Here is a 12,500-nt window from a genome sequence, read left to right as displayed (position 1 = left end):
GAAGGACACTCTTGAGTAGTGCCATAGCCTCTGTACCATAGTCTTCTACTGTCTTGGGATAGAGTTATCTTCCTTACGGGTACACTCGGGCCCACTATTCTATCTAATTTCTCTTCCTATAGTTTTGTTAAATTTTTTATAGTTTATAAAGGAAATATTTATTTTAATGCTGTTATTGTTCTCTAGTTTTGGGGTGTTTGAATGTGCGTGGATGTAGTACGATAGAGAGTAAAAGATGTGAGATTGGAAGTATGTTTAGAAGTAAAAGGATGGATGTATTGGCCTTGTGTGAGACAAAGATGAAAGGAAAGGGTGAAGTGATGTTTGGTGAAATGTCTGGTAGAGTGTCTGGGATTGAAAGGGGAAGAGCGAGAGAGGGTGTGGCTTTATTGTTGAGTGAATGGATGACAGGTAAAGTAGTGGAATGGAAGGAGATATCATCTAGGTTAATGTGGGTAAGGGTTAGGTTGGGTAGGGAATGTTGGGCGTTTGTCAGTGCGTATGGGCCAGGTAGTGAGAAAAGTGAAGAAGAGCGGAATGAGTTCTGGAATGAATTAACTAGGTGTGTAGAAGGACTGGGTAGAAGGAATTATGTAGTTGTTATGGGTGACTTAAATGCTAGAGTGGGTGCTGGAGAGGTAGAAGGTGTCATTGGGAAATATGGCGTACCAGGTGAAAATGAGAGTGGTGAGAGACTGGTAGATATGTGTGTTGAACAAGAGATGGTAATAAGTGCTAGCTTTTTTAAAAAGAAAGATAAAAATAAGTATACATGGGTAAGAGTGGCAAATGGAAGAGTAGTAGAAAGGGCATTAATGGATTATGTGTTGATAACTAAAAGAATGTTTGGAAGATTGAAAGACGTGCACGTGTTTAGGGGTATGGCTAACGGTATGTCTGATCATTTTTTGGTGGAAGGAAAATTAGTTGTAGCAAAAGAGTGGGGGAATAGAGTAGGTGGATGTAAAAGGGAGCTAGTGAGGGTTGAAGAGCTAATAAAACCGGGGGTAAAAAGTAAATATCAGGAAAGGTTGAAAATGGCATATGACGAGGTGAGAGTAAGAGAAACTGGTAATTTAGAGGAGGAGTGGAAGTTAGCAAAAGAAAATTTTGTTGGGATTGCAAGTGTTGTATGTGGCAAGAAGGTTGTTGGAGGCAGCATGAGGAAGGGCAGTGAATGGTGGAATGAAGGAGTGAAGGTAAAAGTGGAAGAGAAAAAAAGGGCTTTTGAAGAATGGCTGCAGAGTAATAGTATAGAGAAGTATGAAAAATATAGAGAGCAAAAGGTGGAAGTAAAGCGCAAGGTACGTGAGGCAAAGAGGGCAGCTGACCTGAGGTGGGGTCAGGGACTGGGTCAGTCATATGAAGAGAATAAGAAGAAGTTTTGGAAAGAAGTGAAGAGAGTAAGGAAGGCCGGCGCAAGAATTGAAGAGACAGTGAAAGATGGAAATGGAAGGTTGTTAAAAGGAGAGGAGGCAAGGAAAAAGTGGGCGGAATATTTTGAAAGTTTGCTGAATGTTGAGGATGATAGGGAGGCAGATATAATTGCGGTTCCAGTTGTTGAGGTGCCAGTGATGGGAGATGAGAATGAGAGAGAGATTACAATAGAGGAAGTGAGGAGAGCACTAGATGAAACGAGAGTAGGAAAAGCATCGGGTATGGATGGTGTGAAAGCTGAGATGTTGAAGGAAGGGGGTGTGACTGTACTTGAATGGTTGGTGAGATTGTTTAATGTGTGTTTTGTGTTGTCAATGGTACCAGTAGATAGGGTCTGTGCATGTATTGTACCACTATATAAGGGTAAGGGAGATGTGCATGAGTGTTGTAATTCAAGAGGTATTAGTTTGTTGAGTGTAGTTGGAAAAGTGTATGGTAGAATACTGATTAATAGGATTAAGGATAAAACAGAGAATGCAATCTTGGAAGTACAGGGTGGTTTTAGAAGAGGTAGGGGTTGTATGAATCAGATTTTTACAGTTAGGCAGATATGCGAGAAATATTTAGCAAAAGGTAAGGAGGTGTATGTTGTGTTTATGGATCTGGAGAAAGCATATGATAGAGTTGATAGGGAAGCAATGTGGAATGTGATGAGGTTATATGGAGTTGGTGGAAGGTTGTTGCAAGCAGTGAAAAGTTTCTACACAGGTAGTAAAGCATGTGTTAGAATAGGAAAGGAGGTGAGCGATTGGTTTCCGGTGAGAGTGGGGCTGAGACAGGGATGTGTGATGTCACCCTGGTTGTTTAACTTGTATGTTGATGGAGTGGTGAGAGAGGTGAATGCTAGAGTGCTTGGACGAGGATTAAAACTGTTAGGCGAGAATGATCATGAATGGGAGGTAAATCAGTTGTTGTTTGCGGATGATACTGTACTGGTAGCAGACACAGAAGAGAAGCTTGACCGACTAGTGACAGAATTTGGAAGGGTGTGTGAGAGAAGGAAGTTGAGAGTTAATGTGGGTAAGAGTAAGGTTATGAGATGTACGAGAAGGGAAGGTGGTGCAAGGTTGAATGTCATGTTGAATGGAGAGTTACTTGAGGAGGTGGATCAGTTTAAGTACTTGGGGTCTGTTGTTGCAGCAAATGGTGGAGTGGAAGCAGATGTACGTCAGAGAGTGAATGAAGGTTGCAAAGTGTTGGGGGCAGTTAAGGGAGTAGTAAAAAATAGAGGATTGGGCATGAATGTAAAGAGAGTTCTATATGAGAAAGTGATTGTACCAACTGTGATGTATGGATCGGAGTTGTGGGGAATGAAAGTGATGGAGAGACAGAAATTGAATGTGTTTGAGATGAAGTGTCTGAGGAGTATGGCTGGTGTATCTCGAGTAGATAGGGTTAGGAACGAAGTGGTGAGGGTGAGAACGGGTGTAAGAAATGAGTTAGCGGCTAGAGTGGATATGAATGTGTTGAGGTGGTTTGGCCATGTTGAGAGAATGGAAAATGGCTGTCTGCTAAAGAAGGTGATGAATGCAAGAGTTGATGGGAGAAGTACAAGAGGAAGGCCAAGGTTTGGGTGGATGGATGGTGTGAAGAAAGCTCTGGGTGATAGGAGGATAGATGTGAGAGAGGCAAGAGAGCGTGCTAGAAATAGGAATGAATGGCGAGCGATTGTGACGCAGTTCCGGTAGGCCCTGCTGCTTCCTCCGGTGCCTTAGATGACCGCGGAGGTAGCAGCAGTAGGGGACTCAGCAGTATGAAGCTTCATCTGTGGTGGAAATGTGGGAGGTTGGGCTGTGGCACCCTAGCAGTACCAGCTGAACTCGGCTGAGTCCCTGGTTAGGCTGGAGGAACGTAGAGAGTAGAGGTCCCCTTTTTGTTTTGTTTCTTGTTGTTGTCGGCTACCCCCCAAAATTGGGGGAAGTGCCTTTGGTATATGTATGTATTGTTCTTAAAATATTTTATTTTTCCTTGTTTCCTTTCCTCATTGGGCTATTTTCTCTGTTGGGGCCCCTGGACTTATAGTATCCTCCTTTTTATAGCCGGGGTTGTAGCTTAGTAAATAATAATAATAATAATAATAATAATAATAATAATAATAATAATAATAATAATAATAATGATGATGATGATAATGATGATGATAATAATGATAATAATAAAATGGGGATGATGCTACTCTCTTTGCCTCAATTCCATATATTGAAAGTAGGTCTGAGATTGCAATATCCGTTGATAGAAATCTAGCTAAAATTAGCCATTGGTGTAAAACTCAAAGTATAATTGATTGTAAGCAGGTCAAGGACTGTGGTTCGTCAATATTTAGATCTTTGCATTGATGTTATCTCTTTAGCTATATACTCTACAACTCATTTGAAATTTTAGGAGTCATTCTTGATAAAAAATTTACTTTGAGAAATACATTTGGTCTTTCTTCTCATATTGCACAAAAAAAATGGCCACATTGAAAAATTCTTTTAATAATTTTAGAGTTCAAACTATCCTGAGGAATTCTTTTATTTCTTTCATTCTATCATATTTTGAGCAGCAACTGGGTCTTCAGCTGCTGACTCATATATTTTGTTGGACAAAACATGGCGGTCAATTGGAAAGTGATATTCAGCAACGTCGTTCAGTTATTTCTTTGTTCATGATGCATAAGGTTTTTTTTCATAATCTCGACCATCCTTTGCATTAAGATCTTCCCAAACAGTACCATATAGTACAAAGTATTAGATTATGCAATCAATTCTAACAGTCCTGTCTTCCCCGGCATAAGACGCTATGCTATACGATTTTCTAGAAGTTTTATTCCAGCTGTGACCAGATTGTGAAATTATCTTCCTAATCTGGTAGTTGAATCAATGGGTCTTGAAAACTTATAACAAATGATTTTCTATTGGACAGGATCACATAAGTCTCGTTACAAAGTTTATATATGACTTAGTTATTTAACGTTGTTACTAATACTAATATATTTGGATTTTTCATTATTTCTCATTTATAATTTACGCGTTACTTTTTTTCATTACTTTCCGCACTCAGTTCCTTTCCCTGTTGGAGTCCATGTAATTGTAGCATTCTGCTCTCCCAATTAAGGTTGTAACTTGGCCTGTAATAATAGAAATAAAAGAATCTAGATGTGTCCTTGTGGTCTAAGTAACACCAGTCTTGATAAAAATGAAGAAAAAAATAGATTCGGAAGTAAATGGAGTGTGATATCTCTGCGAAATTGGCGAGCTAAACTTGAAAACATCGTCTCTGAGAACACTGGTTAAAAGGTAATTACCTTCCTAACCCAGCCACTCGATGCCATAATAAGGCATCTCGAGTCCTTGTGACTAAGGCACTCTACTTGCAAGTTAAGAGCTCTGCTGCCCGGAAATTCAGCAGTAATTACGAAATGGCAAGGGCTGACCAGATGTTTAAAAACACGGAAAAGAAAGAATTTCATAACCATTGAAATAATACTTTGAGGAAATAGTAAAAACAAGATAAAGCTGAATATCTGGATTTGTACTCCAGGAATATGGAACATAATATGAAAACGTGAGTTCTGCTTAGCTTAACGAGATAAATTGCAAATCTTGAATCTATTAGTAAAATGGAACAGGATATGAAAACATAAGTTTTACTTAGTTTAATTGGATAAATTCCAGATCATGAAGTGGCAGAACTCGAGTGCTTACACCACAAATTTTCATGTTGAAATTGAAAAATTAATCTTCGTGTTTTGTCACCGTTAGGAAAATATTCCTAGGCGACAGTTTTCTAAGTGTTTACCGAGCTATGCCCTAAGAACATTTTCGTAAATAGATTTTTTTTGTTCAAATGTCAAAACCCAATTCATCCGTGGGTACTCATCTGAGAAACCCTAAGACTTATCTCTAGTACATATTAATATAAAAGCAATTTCAGTGTGGAAAAAATGAAACCGACAATAACCGTCATTAAAAGTTAAATGAGACACTTTTTTTTTTTTATAAATTACTGTTGGGAAAATAATTTCTTCGTTGGAAAATGATAAGATTTTCGTAGTGTTTCCTATTTTATGAAACTGTAATGGAGGATATAATGGACTGGAATTATCTGCTCCCAGTAATAAGCTCCTGGATAGGATGACAAATTCCCAGAAAAATACGTTTCCAAAAACTCAATATCTATTGAAAATTTTATGACTCTAATCTTCATCAACTGTGGAAAGAGTTCATCTATCCAATACCCTTATTTAAAACATCCATTCAGAGAATCGATAATGAAGAGCTTAATAATCTATATACAGTACATTTACATTCAACTGCTAATATGTTATTGCTACGAAGGCTATATTATTTGGAAATCGGGGTCTCGACTATTGCTGGTCTAACATTGTGTATAAAAATGTTTCTCTTTATTTAATAAACTTATCGCATTTCAAAGTGAAATATTTTTTGTTTTTACGAAAACATTCGTTCCATCAGCTCTTATCCGTATACGCACTTCCCATTGACATTTTAACAAACCCTTAAAAAGAGCTATTCCAACAAAAATTCTTACTTTCCCGGTGAATCTTCATAAAGAAAAAAAAAAAGCTAAAGGCGCAGATATATAAACAGAAAAGAGGAAATGTTCAGACGCCAAAAAAATGTCCCAGGAAAAATGAAGTAAGAGGCTTTTAGAGCCTTCCCTTTTTTAATGAGTGTTGGAGCTTAAGGATTCCAAACCTCCGTTGGAATGATTTAGAGTCTGATTCCTCTTTCGGGGAGATTATATAATAAGGAAGGAAATTATTTTTTTTCTTTTTTCTTTAAGTTAAGAAAATATTCCAGGGTTAGAGTAGATTCTCTCTTCAAGTTTTTTACTTACAAGATATTTATGGTAATGGAACCAGTTATATCATTCGTCACCAAAAGGTGCGTCAGTGCCTCAGTGGTACGCTTTATTAATTTTTCTGTCTTCTAGAGAATTTTTCATCAAGAATTTTATTCAGGAATAGTTATTTATGTTACGACGACTAAAAATAAGTAAAAAAAAAAAAAAAAAAAAAAAAACCTTGCAGTAGCCGAGAAGCCGGAGTTGGTGCAATTCCAAAAATTAATTTCAAAATGAATGAAGCTACAAGAAAAAAAAAACATTGCGCTATACAAATCAAAGCTTTTATACTTGAAATTCAAAAATTGTAATCAATTCTTGTTGTCATTTATACACATACTCGAGTGATGCCATGAAAAATATGCCTTTTACCTTGCTGCAATTTGATGTCTCGCTTTTAAATTTCTATATTACTTATAAATGTTAGCTTTTGATAGAATTGATAGAGAAAAATATATAGCTAAAAAACTGGGGAAATTTCCATTAGCCTATGTACTATGTCACTTTTTCTCAAAGCTATAGCTGCTGTGATGGTACTGATCTGAATTCACTTATCATTATTATTACGCGACCCTTCAAAAATGACTTTTAAATACTTGATAAAAATGCACACATGGACACACACGCCCCTCTCATCAGGGAATGACTGCTTCCTCTCTTCCCTCCCGATATATACATAAATATATATATATATATATATATATATATATATATATATATATATATATATATATATATGTATATATATAATGTATGCATATATAATGTGTATATATTTATATATATATATATATATATATATATATATATATATATATATATATATATAATGTATATATATACATATATATATATATATATATATATATATATATATATATATATATAATGTATGTATATATATATATATATATATATATATATATATATAATGTATGTATATATGTATGTATGTATGTATGTATATCCATATATATATATATATATGTATGTATATATATATATATATATATATATATATATATATATATACTGTATGTGTATATATATGTATATATATATATATATATGTGTGTGTATATAATGTATATATATACATTAATGTATATATATATATATATATATATATATATATATATATATATATATATATATATATATATATATATATATATAATGGAAAACAAAATGAGATTATTTAATGAGATAGTCCTACCACGTTTAACCTATGCATCATTAACTTGGAACCTTAATGTAGCCTTAACACATAAGCTGATTATAACTCAGAGATATGGAAGGAATAATGATGGGAATAACACTAAGAGACAGAAAGACAAAAAGATCAACTTGGATACGGGAGCAAACTAAAGTAGAGGATATTCTAACAACCTGTAAGAAAAAGAAGTGGACGTGGGCAGGACATATGATGAGAATGACAGATAATAGATGAACATTAAGAAAAACAGAATGGGTCCCTAGAGATTGCAAAAGAACCAGTGGGAGGAGGAGAAGACGATGGATTGACGAACTAAGAAACTTTGCTGGTGTGAACTGGTATACAAAGACCATAATCAGATACATGTGGAAGTACATGTCTGAGGCCTTTGTTCTGCAGTGGATCAGTAACGGCTGATGATGATGATGATTATGATTATCTCTCTCTCTCTCTCTCTCTCTCTCTCTCTCTCTCTCTCTCTCTCTCTCTCTCTCTATATATATATATATATATATATATATATATATATATATATATATATATCGATCGATAGATAGATAGATAGATATAGATATACCCAGGTACTTGTTCTTTATCATGTAGGAGAGGAGATTATTATCATTATTATTTTTATTAATATTATTATTATTATTATTATTATTATTATTATTATTATTATTATTGTTGTTGTTGTTGTTGTTGTTGTTGTTATTGTTGCTGTTGTAATTTATTATAAGCCTAATTGCAACCCTAATTAAAAAAGTAGAATGCTACAAGCATCAGGCCCTCAATTAGGATATTAACCAGTAAGGATGAAAGTGCAGTAAAGAGGAAATCATAAAACAGAAATGACAAAATTTAACAAATTTAGATAAATTAGGGAGGTTAATAAACATGTAACATAAACTATGAAACCAAACTTATCCTAACCTATACAACAAAAACCAATATGTACCAAGATTCACTGATTCTACTTACTAATAGGGAATATCATTCCCACAATTAGCCACATCTGGAATCAAACTTCAAGAAGGCAGTGTAGCATTTAGACTTAAAAAGGAAAAGCAAGATTTTTAGAATTAATTACATACCTTACCTAGTACCAATTAGGTCTAATAAATAGCATTGATTGGGAAGATCTGTAACCTATGCAAGCTATGTTCAGAAATTTTGAAAAGCTTAATGAATTTAATTGTTTATTTCCATCCACCAATTTAAGATAAGAGTTAGCTATTACAGACTAAACTGAAACTAGCTCTGGGCCAAGTGACCCACATTCATAAATCCAATCTACTCCAGACAGGAAAAAAAAACATTTAAAATTGTCAGAACTAAAGATTTAAAGCATTTTTCATGATAGAAAGACATCCCAAACTCTTGAAATGTTTTTCTTTATAACAGTTCTTGATTATTTGAAGCCATAAATAGGACATGTTTCTTAAAATTGAACATGAAAAACTCTAAATTTTAAATGAGCTGCTTCTAGTTAAAGGGACATTGTCAACGAAAAGCTGTGTGTGGGAAGGATCGGAAATGTACAATAAATTAGTATCGCATGGCTCTATCAAGGGATTGGTGCATAGGATGTAGCATCAACTATATAAACAAACTATTGTATTAATCATCGGTATATAATACAAAATGTAAAGGGCCTGTAATCATACTGGTTACGGCCAAAAATTAATCTTGATACCCAGATACAAATTTAAGGATACTGAAATTAATCAATCAATTAACATTCAAGTTCAGAAAGCAAAGACCTTATGGATAATATAGTCAAAAGCATCACTAACGGCAAATCCACTAACACTAGTTTTATGACCAGAATCAAGGAATTTCTACAGATTACTCAAAATTGCAAGAATAGCATCAAAGACACCAAGAGGTTTTGCAAAAATCAAACGGTAAAATTTAACTTGTCTTTTGTACAAATGTAATCAAAATCATTGTCATTAACATTTCATCCTTTTTTTTTTTCATAAGGATTTCTCCTTAGCTTCTTCCCATTACTTATTTTCTTTATAAAAATAAGTAAATTAAACCCAGCATCCTCCTTGCATTACCTTAACGGTTTGAATAGAATCTTTTCAGTTACATCTCTTCGGATTAATCCAGTAATGCAAGCACATTCGTTGGCCTTACTGAGCGCCGGATTAACCAAAAAACGTAGGTCTACTCGGTTGTATATATTTCTAAAGCCAAATTCGAAATAGATTTTTTTTTCTTAAAAGAGTGGGTGGAGGTCGAATAGTTCATGCTAGTTTTTTTTCCAATAATGATAATCAAAACTAAAATGAAAAATTTGGAGCAGTTATGATGGTAATAGGATTACTATAGTCAATTCTTTTTAGTGAGGCAGATTTGCACCGAATCGCAGGAGTGCCCTTTTAGCTCGGAAAAGTTTCCTGATCACTGATTGGTTGAAAAAGATAATTCTAATCAATCAGCTATCAGGAAACTTTTCCGAGCTAAAAGGGCACCGATGCGAGTCGGTGCAAATACGTCTCATTAAAGAAAAGTGAGTATAGCACTTAAAGTTTTCGATTTTTTTTTGTTTGGATAGGAAACGAGCATTTTCTCTTTAGTACAGCGAGAAATTGTTGCATAAAATGGAAAATGAAATATCAAAAGCTACAGAATACGAATCGACTTTTACGATTTTTTATTTTCTGTATGACGTGTCCTATTGATAAAAACCTTGATCAATATAAATATCATGTATAGAATATTAACTGCCAATATCACAAATCCCAGTGTGAATTAAAATTCAGTTTTGCAGTTATTGGCTAGGTATTCTTATGTACCCACAACCTCTCATGATTATTTTTTTTCTTTTTTTTTGGCGGATTAAAGGTGGTTGAAAAAGTGGGTGGCCGATGGAGTTTATATTTGAAGTTCTATTATACTGGCAAACTCAGTCAGCTGCATCAGCGCTATGTCGTTTTAAAATATGTATAATCCTCACACCAGTCATATCATCCATAATTTGAAAAAGAAAAGTTCAGCTCTGATTTTAGCGGCTATAAGAAATATATATAAATCTTGGTCTCTCACCAAACGAAGTTCCCCAGAAAATTCATTTAAAAATACAATTTTTTCTGCAGTTCTTCTCGTCTCTTAAATATCCTGGCACTAGTAAAAGTTGATTTAGAAAACATCACTGTCATTGACGAAGGCTCATCATTTCGTAGTCACATATCGTTCTCAAAGTTCGTTTTTGAGCTTTATCTCTTTTAAAGCCTTGTTGAAACATGGCTGGATATTTGTGTTGGCCACATTTTTTTCCAAAACAGAAAGGATCTGAAAACTACTTCTGGCTTTGAGATACATGTCACATCCAAAGAAAAGCAGCGCTGCAACAAAATGAGCAGTATTTTATCACTTAATTTTTTAGACTAACGAAATTTTTATGTATTTTAGGCTTTGTTTTATGAGTTATATTTAATTCAATATTTATCGTTATTAATCAAACTTCATTATTAATTACCCAAGGCAAAAGGATGACTATTATATAGCAAGTAGTTAGATAATCAGTACCAAACTCTATTGAATATAATGAAGCCACAAGTTCGTGGAAGGAAGTTTATATTAATTGAGTTCCTCATTAGTGGGACGACTAATTAATGTGATACAATAAAATAACTTTAGAGAGAAGTTCCTTTTACATAAAATGAATATTTGCTCCCTCGTCTCACTATTGTTACTGTATGTAAATCATCATTATTATAAAAATTATTATAATTATTATCAAAATTGTGTTATGCTTTTCTTGAATAAAAACAAGCATTATATCTATACACATAATTTGTAAGCAGAACTGTTATACAATGTAGATGCGATATGCTCATATTCAAGCATATTTATGATTATACGAACTAAAAGATATTTTTCAATGGCATGTACCTTTTCCAAAATACAACGCAAGAGAGATAATATAGTCATTTTCTGAAACCGATAAAGCTGCCGGCAAACCTCAAAGTCAAAATATGTCTGTAAATTCCAAGAAAATCCATTTTTTTTTTCTGACAGTTGCATTGCTTTTTGGCGTAGTCTTTCCATTTCTCATTTTAGTGGCAAAGACAAATAAGACAAGACAACGAAAATTTTAGAAGTTGGTGGCGGGAGGATAGGATAGTAAGAATATAAAATGGTCAGAAATAAATGAAGAACTGAATAAAGAATGGAAAAATGTGTTTGTTAGTGATAATATACAGGTAAATGCGGACATACTGTACAAAATACTGGAGAAAATTGTTGAAAAATATGTACCGAAGAAAAACAATAAACAAAAGACATGCATACCAAGAGAAAGAAGGTTCTTATTTCAGAAAATTAGAAAGTGGAAGAAAAATCTTGCAAAATAAAAAAATGTGTGGAAAATGATGGAAATAAAATGTAAGATAGAAAATGCAGAACAAAAGATTATACAGTCAAAAGAAAATGAAAAAAGGGACTTAGAAGAAAGGATACCTCAAAATAAAAAAAAAAAAGTACTTTACTCCTATGCAAAAAAGGTGAATAAAGGGAGATTAGAAATAGGCCCTCTAAGAATTGAAGGACGGCTAACGAATGAAAAAAAAAGGAAATATGCAACATATTAGCAGAAAAATATAAGAGTGAGTTCACGCCAAGAATTGCGAATGAGAATAATAAAACAGAAATGAGAAGAAAATATTGAATATCTAACGGATATAGATATTAATGAAGCAGATATAATCAAGGCTATAAACGAAATTAAAAATGGGTCAGCAGCCGGACCAGATGGAGTTCCAGCGATTTTGTTAAAAAAAAATGCAAACACTATCGCGAAGCCGCTTGCAATACTGCTAAGACAAAGTGTAGATATGAGCGAGATATATGTTAAACATAAATTAGCTTATATAACCCCTATCTTCAAAAGTGGATCAAGACTAGAGGCAAGCAATTATAGACCTGTTAGTCTAACATCACATATTATGAAAGTGTATGAGAGGGTAATAAAAAAGAGAATAATGGATCA

The sequence above is a fragment of the Palaemon carinicauda genome, chromosome 4 (assembly GCF_036898095.1).
Source record: "Palaemon carinicauda isolate YSFRI2023 chromosome 4, ASM3689809v2, whole genome shotgun sequence".
Taxonomy (NCBI): Eukaryota; Metazoa; Arthropoda; class Malacostraca; order Decapoda; family Palaemonidae; genus Palaemon; species Palaemon carinicauda.
The sequence above is the reverse complement of the archived record's forward strand: the minus strand, read 5'-3'. Positions refer to the sequence as shown.